This window comes from Eleutherodactylus coqui, chromosome 6 (genome assembly GCF_035609145.1).
Source record: "Eleutherodactylus coqui strain aEleCoq1 chromosome 6, aEleCoq1.hap1, whole genome shotgun sequence".
Taxonomy (NCBI): Eukaryota; Metazoa; Chordata; class Amphibia; order Anura; family Eleutherodactylidae; genus Eleutherodactylus; species Eleutherodactylus coqui.
In genome coordinates, this window is record NC_089842.1 from 228071990 (window position 1) to 228079863 (window position 7874).

At 44.9% G+C, this 7874-nt stretch overlaps 1 long non-coding RNA gene across 1 annotated transcript; it reads left to right on the plus strand.

The window, feature by feature from the left end:
- Nucleotides 1–6183: 6183 nt before the first annotated feature.
- LOC136631634 (uncharacterized) lies at nucleotides 6184–6934 on the plus strand. The gene is made up of 2 exons (XR_010793073.1): nucleotides 6184–6704; nucleotides 6863–6934. It is a non-coding gene; the product is annotated as an uncharacterized lncRNA (long non-coding RNA).
- Nucleotides 6935–7874: the final 940 nt, after the last annotated feature.

Genomic DNA, 7874 nt, shown 5'->3' on the forward strand with positions numbered 1-7874 from the left:
AAGTACTAAGGGTGCCCTGTGTAGCCATGTCTGGGTCCCCTATATATTAGGACAAGTACTAAGGGTGCACTGTGTAGCCATGTCTGGGTCCCCTATATATTAGGACAACTACTAAGGTTGCACTGTGTAGCCATGTCTGGGTCCCCTATATATTAGGACAAGTACTAAGGGTGCACTGTGTAGCCATGTTTGTGTCTCCTATATATTAGGACAAGTTCTAAGGGTGCCCCATGTAGCCATGTCTGTGTCCCCTATATATTAGGACAAGTACTAAGGGTGCCCTGTGTAGTCATGTCTGGGTCCCCTATATATTAGGACAAGTAGTAAAGGTGCACTGTGTAGCCATGTCTGGGTCCTCTATATATTAGGACAAGTACTAAGGGCGCACTGTGTAGTCATGTCTGGGTCCTCTATATATTAGGACAAGTACTAAGGGTGCACTGTGTAGCCATGTTTGTGTCTCCTTTATATTAGGACAAGTACTAAGGGTGCACTGTGTAGCCATGTCTGGGTCCCTATATATTAGGACAAGTACTAAGGGTGCACTGTGTAGCATGTCTGGTCCTTTATATATTTGGTCATGTACTAAGGGTGCACTGTGTAGCCATGTTTGTGTGTCCTATATATTAGGACAAGTACTAAGGGTGCCACGTGTACCCATGTCTGTGTCTCCTATATATTAGGACAAGTACTAAGGGTGCACTGTGTAGTCATGTCTGGGTCCCTATATATTAGGACAACTACTAAGGTTGCACTGTGTAGCCATGTCTGGGTCCCCTATATATTAAGACAAGTACTAAGGGTGCCCTGTGTAGCCATGTCTGGGTCCCCTATATATTAGGACAAGTACTAAGGGTGCACTGGGTAGCCATGTCTGGGTCCCCTATATATTAGGACAACTACTAAGGTTGCACTGTGTAGCCATGTCTGGGTCTCTATATATTAGGACAAGTACTAAGGGTGCACTGTGTAGCCATGTTTGTGTCTCCTATATATTAGGACAAGTACTAAGGGTGCCCCGTGTAGTCATGTCTGGGTCCCCTATATATTAGGACAAGTACTAAGGGTGCACTGTGTAGCCATGTCTGGGTCCCCTATATATTAGGACAAGTACTAAGGGTGCACAGTGTAGTCATGTTTTGGTCCCCTATATATTAGGACAAGTAGTAAGGGTGCACTGTGTAGCCATGTCTGGGTCCCCTATATATTAGGACAAGTACTAAGGGTGCACAGTGTAGTCATGTTTTGGTCCCCTATATATTAGGACAAGTAGTAAAGGTGCACTGTGTAGTCATGTCTGGGTCCCCTATATATTAGGACAAGTACTAAGGGTGCACTGTGTAGCCATGTCTGGGTCCCTATATATTAGGACAAGTACTAAGGGTGCACTGTGTAGCCATGTTTGTGTCTCCTATATATTAGGACAAGTTCTAAGGGTGCCCCGTGTAGCCATGTTTGTGTCTCCTATATATTAGGACAAGTACTAAGGGTGCACTGTGTAGTCATGTCTGGGTCCCTATGTATTAGGACAAGTACTAAGGGTGCACTGTGTAGCATGTCTGGTCCTTTATGTATTTGGTCATGTACTAAGGGTGCACTGTGTTGCCATGTCTGGGTCCCCTATATATTAGGACAAGTACTAAGGGTGCACTGTGTAGCCATGTCTGGGTCCCCTATATATTAGGACAAGTACTAAGGGTGCACAGTGTAGTCATGTTTTGGTCCCCTATATATTAGGACAAGTAGTAAAGGTGCACTGTGTAGTCATGTCTGGGTCCCCTATATAGTAGGACAAGTACTAAGGGGGCACTGTGTAGCCATGTCTGGGTCCCCTATATATTAGGACAAGTACTAAGGGTGCACTGTGTAGCCATGTCTGGGTCCCCTATATATTAGGACAAGTACTAAGGGGGCACTGTGTAGCCATGTCTGGGTCCCCTATATATTAGGACAAGTACTAAGGGTGCACTGTGTAGCCATGTCTGGGTCCCCTATATATTAGGACACGTACTAAGGGTGCACTGTGTAGTCATGTCTGGGTCCCCTATATATTAGGACAAGTACTAAGGGTGCCCTGTGTAGTCATGTCTGGGTCCCCTATATATTAGGACAAGTAGTAAAGGTGCACTGTGTAGCCATGTCTGGGTCCTCTATATATTAGGACAAGTACTAAGGGCGCACTGTGTAGTCATGTCTGGGTCCTCTATATATTAGGACAAGTACTAAGGGTGCACTGTGTAGCCATGTTTGTGTCTCCTATATATTAGGACAAGTACTAAGGGTGCACTGTGTAGCCATGTCTGGGTCCCTATATATTAGGACAAGTACTAAGGGTGCACTGTGTAGCATGTCTGGTCCTTTATATATTTGGTCATGTACTAAGGGTGCACTGTGTAGCCATGTTTGTGTCTCCTATATATTAGGACAAGTACTAAGGGTGCCACGTGTACCCATGTCTGTGTCTCCTATATATTAGGACAAGTACTGAGGGTGCACTGTGTAGTCATGTCTGGGTCCCTATATATTAGGACAACTACTAAGGTTGCACTGTGTAGCCATGTCTGGGTCCCCTATATATTAAGACAAGTACTAAGGGTGCCCTGTGTAGCCATGTCTGGGTCCCCTATATATTAGGACAAGTACTAAGGGTGCACTGGGTAGCCATGTCTGGGTCCCCTATATATTAGGACAACTACTAAGGTTGCACTGTGTAGCCATGTCTGGGTCCCTATATATTAGGACAAGTACTAAGGGTGCACTGTGTAGCCATGTTTGTGTCTCCTATATATTAGGACAAGTACTAAGGGTGCCCCGTGTAGTCATGTCTGGGTCCCCTATATATTAGGACAAGTACTAAGGGTGCACTGTGTAGCCATGTCTGGGTCCCCTATATATTAGGACAAGTACTAAGGGTGCACAGTGTAGTCATGTTTTGGTCCCCTATATATTAGGACAAGTAGTAAGGGTGCACTGTGTAGCCATGTCTGGGTCCCCTATATATTAGGACAAGTACTAAGGGTGCACAGTGTAGTCATGTTTTGGTCCCCTATATATTAGGACAAGTAGTAAAGGTGCACTGTGTAGTCATGTCTGGGTCCCCTATATATTAGGACAAGTACTAAGGGTGCACTGTGTAGCCATGTCTGGGTCCCTATATATTAGGACAAGTACTAAGGGTGCACTGTGTAGCCATGTTTGTGTCTCCTATATATTAGGACAAGTTCTAAGGGTGCCCCGTGTAGCCATGTTTGTGTCTCCTATATATTAGGACAAGTACTAAGGGTGCACTGTGTAGTCATGTCTGGGTCCCTATGTATTAGGACAAGTACTAAGGGTGCACTGTGTAGCATGTCTGGTCCTTTATGTATTTGGTCATGTACTAAGGGTGCACTGTGTTGCCATGTCTGGGTCCCCTATATATTAGGACAAGTACTAAGGGTGCACTGTGTAGCCATGTCTGGGTCCCCTATATATTAGGACAAGTACTAAGGGTGCACAGTGTAGTCATGTTTTGGTCCCCTATATATTAGGACAAGTAGTAAAGGTGCACTGTGTAGTCATGTCTGGGTCCCCTATATATTAGGACAAGTACTAAGGGGGCACTGTGTAGCCATGTCTGGGTCCCCTATATATTAGGACAAGTACTAAGGGTGCACTGTGTAGCCATGTCTGGGTCCCCTATATATTAGGACAAGTACTAAGGGGGCACTGTGTAGCCATGTCTGGGTCCCCTATATATTAGGACAAGTACTAAGGGTGCACTGTGTAGCCATGTCTGGGTCCCCTATATATTAGGACACGTACTAAGGGTGCACTGTGTAGTCATGTCTGGGTCCCCTATATATTAGGACAAGTACTAAGGGTGCCCTGTGTAGTCATGTCTGGGTCCCCTATATATTAGGACAAGTAGTAAAGGTGCACTGTGTAGCCATGTCTGGGTCCTCTATATATTAGGACAAGTACTAAGGGCGCACTGTGTAGTCATGTCTGGGTCCTCTATATATTAGGACAAGTACTAAGGGTGCACTGTGTAGCCATGTTTGTGTCTCCTATATATTAGGACAAGTACTAAGGGTGCACTGTGTAGCCATGTCTGGGTCCCTATATATTAGGACAAGTACTAAGGGTGCACTGTGTAGCATGTCTGGTCCTTTATATATTTGGTCATGTACTAAGGGTGCACTGTGTAGCCATGTTTGTGTCTCCTATATATTAGGACAAGTACTAAGGGTGCCACGTGTACCCATGTCTGTGTCTCCTATATATTAGGACAAGTACTGAGGGTGCACTGTGTAGTCATGTCTGGGTACCTATATATTAGGACAACTACTAAGGTTGCACTGTGTAGCCATGTCTGGGTCCCCTATATATTAAGACAAGTACTAAGGGTGCCCTGTGTAGCCATGTCTGGGTCCCCTATATATTAGGACAAGTACTAAGGGTGCACTGTGTAGCCATGTGTGGGTCCCCTATATATTAGGACAACTACTAAGGTTGCACTGTGTAGCCATGTCTGGGTCCCCTATATATTAGGACAAGTACTAAGGGTGCACTGTGTAGCCATGTTTGTGTCTCCTATATATTAGGACAAGTTCTAAGGGTGCCCCATGTAGCCATGTCTGTGTCCCCTATATATTAGGACAAGTACTAAGGGTGCCCTGTGTAGTCATGTCTGGGTCCCCTATATATTAGGACAAGTAGTAAAGGTGCACTGTGTAGCCATGTCTGGGTCCTCTATATATTAGGACAAGTACTAAGGGCGCACTGTGTAGTCATGTCTGGGTCCTCTATATATTAGGACAAGTACTAAGGGTGCCCTGTGTAGCCATGTTTGTGTCTCCTATATATTAGGACAAGTACTAAGGGTGCACTGTGTAGCCATGTCTGGGTCCCTATATATTAGGACAAGTACTAAGGGTGCACTGTGTAGCATGTCTGGTCCTTTATATATTTGGTCATGTACTAAGGGTGCACTGTGTAGCCATGTTTGTGTCTCCTATATATTAGGACAAGTACTAAGGGTGCCACGTGTACCCATGTCTGTGTCTCCTATATATTAGGACAAGTACTGAGGGTGCACTGTGTAGTCATGTCTGGGTACCTATATATTAGGACAACTACTAAGGTTGCACTGTGTAGCCATGTCTGGGTCCCCTATATATTAAGACAAGTACTAAGGGTGCCCTGTGTAGCCATGTCTGGGTCCCCTATATATTAGGACAAGTACTAAGGGTGCACTGTGTAGCCATGTGTGGGTCCCCTATATATTAGGACAACTACTAAGGTTGCACTGTGTAGCCATGTCTGGGTCCCCTATATATTAGGACAAGTACTAAGGGTGCACTGTGTAGCCATGTTTGTGTCTCCTATATATTAGGACAAGTTCTAAGGGTGCCCCATGTAGCCATGTCTGTGTCCCCTATATATTAGGACAAGTACTAAGGGTGCCCTGTGTAGTCATGTCTGGGTCCCCTATATATTAGGACAAGTAGTAAAGGTGCACTGTGTAGCCATGTCTGGGTCCTCTATATATTAGGACAAGTACTAAGGGCGCACTGTGTAGTCATGTCTGGGTCCTCTATATATTAGGACAAGTACTAAGGGTGCCCTGTGTAGCCATGTTTGTGTCTCCTATATATTAGGACAAGTACTAAGGGTGCACTGTGTAGCCATGTCTGGGTCCCTATATATTAGGACAAGTACTAAGGGTGCACTGTGTAGCATGTCTGGTCCTTTATATATTTGGTCATGTACTAAGAAAAGAGTAAAAAAGAGTAAGCAAGAGCAGCACTCAGGGGTTGATTCCAAAAAACCAAAACTTTATTGCCCACAACGTTTCAACTCTTGCTCAGAGAGTCTTTGTCAAGTGCTAGGATACATACACACATGCCAACATTAAATAGTCACCATGACCCCACCTCCACCAATCACATACATAGAAACATCATCACATTACATTAAGTCCACCTTCATTGGGTGAATCAGTTTCACATCACCGGTGCAGCATAATCAACTTAATCTAGCAATAATGTTTTTTCAACCTCACATGTGGTTCCAACAGGCACCAGAGAGGTCGCACGTTGATGACATCACTCCTCTCCAGGGCTCACATCCATAGTGTCACAGAGTTCAAACAGTGTGTTCCTCCTGCCTCCGTCAGAGTCAGCTGACAGGTCACATGATCGGACCCTGCACCAGGCTCCTCCCACATGCACCGGCCGCTGTACCCTACAGTATCGTGGGACTCCTGTAGTTTGTCTATACGATGTGCATCATTCTCAGCTGACCGGCCACGTGATCGGAGCCTCCACCGAACCTCCCCCACATGCACCAGTCTCTGGAAAATACAAGCCTGTCACATTCCATACTCCCCTTACTCACTAACACTCATGTTTATACAATGTCATTAACAGGATACGGGGATGGTACAGTTGCTGGTCTGCTTTTGTGGTGTATTTAATCAGCTGTCCATGCGGCCTCCAATACGTGGGCCAAACAACCACGGAGGTTCGGAAACGCATGGCAAACCACAAAAGCAATATCAGGACCAGAAAACTGGACCTCCCCATCCCACGACATTTTGATGACCACAGTCATTCTATTAGTCAGTTTCGTTTTATGGTCATCGATTCGGTTGAGAGGGATGTTAGGGGAGGCAATAGAGAACGGAGGCTGAAGTTGTTGGAGGCCAAATGGATTTTCAGGTTAGATTCTTTAACTCCTAGGGGTCTCAATGTGGACTATAACCCTTTATTATATGTTGAATGATCTGTGCCTTAATCTTTATGGATAGTTTTTGCATTGATTCTGTGTTTGATGTTTTTATCCTTTCTTCTTTTAACACTTGTTTGTTTTTTTATAGGTCCCGTTGGGTGATGCTGGTTTCCCATGTCCGGTGCTATATCATATATAATAAAAATGTACTAGCATAATACATTACGCGTTGATGTTTTTTCATGGGCTCACGTTGTCTAATTGATGGATACAGGATTATAGTGCGAATGGAATAGTACTATGGGTCTGGATAGAAACTAGGGCCTGATGTAGGATTCTGCGTGAATATGATGTAAATTTGGTATATAACATATAACCAATACTTCCCCTTTATGGAAAAGCTCTGTTTTACATTTATACATACGGTTATTTGATTACCTGCATGGGGATGCATAAGTAATAATGGCCATGTTAGGCGATACCCTGTCGGTAGTCATGGCGTGATCCCTGATACATGGCTAGATCTTGTTAATGACATTGTATAAACATGAGTGTTAGTGAGTAAGGGGAGTATGGAATGTGACAGGCTTGTATTTTCCAGAGACTGGTGCATGTGGGGGAGGTTCGGTGGAGGCTCCGATCACGTGGCCGGTCAGCTGAGAATGATACACATCGTATAGACAAACTACAGGAGTCCCACGATACTGTAGGGTACAGCGGCCGGTGCATGTGGGAGGAGCCTGGTGCAGGGTCCGATCATGTGACCTGTCAGCTGACTCTGACGGAGGCAGGAGGAACACACTGTTTGAACTCTGTGACACTATGGATGTGAGCCCTGGAGAGGAGTGATGTCATCAACGTGCGACCTCTCTGGTGCCTGTTGGAACCACATGTGAGGTTGAAAAAACATTATTGCTAGATTAAGTTGATTATGCTGCACCGGTGATGTGAAACTGATTCACCCAATGAAGGTGGACTTAATGTAATGTGATGATGTTTCTATGTATGTGATTGGTGGAGGTGGGGTCATGGTGACTATTTAATGTTGGCATGTGTGTATGTATCCTAGCACTTGACAAAGATTCTCTGAGCAAGAGTTGAAACGTTGTGGGCAATAAAGTTTTGGTTTTTTGGAATCAACCCCTGAGTGCTGCTCTTGC